Genomic DNA, 1,190 nt, shown 5'->3' with positions numbered 1-1,190 from the left:
CCATGGCTCCCAGCCGCTGGCAGTGGGTGCTGAGCGATGGTGGGGTCCGTGCAGTGGGAAGGAGAGCTGGGAGAGCTGCACAGTCTTTCCTGGGACGCTTCCCAGTGGGCAGGCACCGAAAGGTGCTTCAGGCCTGTTTTTCTGCTTTAATTGGCTACTTTGGCTTTTGGAGCCCGTGCGCCCGTCTGGAGAGTTGATCTGTCTGTGCGGCTGAGCTCCGGGGCTCAGCACGGCCTCTCCACTGGGGATGGAGCTCAGCTTTTAATTTCCAAAGAGAAAAATCTTAAACCTAGGCCAGGAAGGGTAATTTTGGGGTTTGGGTTTTTTTTTTTTCTCCCCACTTGGCAACATAAACAGCATCCCTGACAGCTTTACACTGAGTTTGCCATGGCAACCTACAGCAGCCGAGTGTTTCTGACATCCCATCCCCGAAGCAGGAGAGGAGATGAACCCCGGCGGGTGCTGCCCAAGGGGCAGGACGGCCCCCGAGCGAGGGGCAGCGTATGGGGCTGGGATGTGGGCAGCCTCTGTACCGATGCAGCCGGGCAGGTGCTTGGGGAAGGTGATAAACTTTGATCCAGATGGCCCGAGGTTTGCTCAGTGGGCCTGATCCTGCCTGGCCGAGCTGCGCTGCCGGCCCAGCGGGGTTTGTGGCTCTGGGCAGGGGAGACGGCATCTGGTGTTGCTCTTCTTCAGCACGGTGCTTTCTGCCCTGGATGGTGGGAGATGTCCAGGCTGGAGCAAGATGTGGGGGGAGCCGAGCTGGGGTGCGGATTTACCCCTCCTTCATGGGTAAAAAAAGACACAAAACCCAACGAAACAGCTGAGCTTAGTCAGGGCTTGCTCCATCTCTAGTCATCTGCCAGGGTGGACGGGGTGGTGCTCTCGTCTGCCTGCCAGGGTCTAGTCCCAGTGCGCTGAGCTGAGCAGGGAGGATTCGCGCTCTTGCCTGGCGGCCCAGCAATAGCTGCTCAGGCAGCAGCCTCAGGCTGGTGTGTGCCGGGCTGCTGGTGCCGTGGGCTTTGCCACCGGCATCGCAGCGAGACCGCTCGTGGCTTGGATGAAGGTGTCACGTGTGACATGTCCAGCTGATTTTTTTTTGTTGTTGTTGTTGTCCCTCTGAGCAGCCCACTTTCCTCCCCCCCATGCTTAAAAGCCGGCGGGTCCCTTTCTTTGTGTCGGCAGCCGCT

This window comes from Pygoscelis adeliae, unplaced genomic scaffold (genome assembly GCF_000699105.1).
Source record: "Pygoscelis adeliae isolate BGI_AS28 unplaced genomic scaffold, ASM69910v1 Scaffold197, whole genome shotgun sequence".
NCBI classification, from domain to species: Eukaryota; Metazoa; Chordata; class Aves; order Sphenisciformes; family Spheniscidae; genus Pygoscelis; species Pygoscelis adeliae.
The sequence above is the reverse complement of the archived record's forward strand: the minus strand, read 5'-3'. Positions refer to the sequence as shown.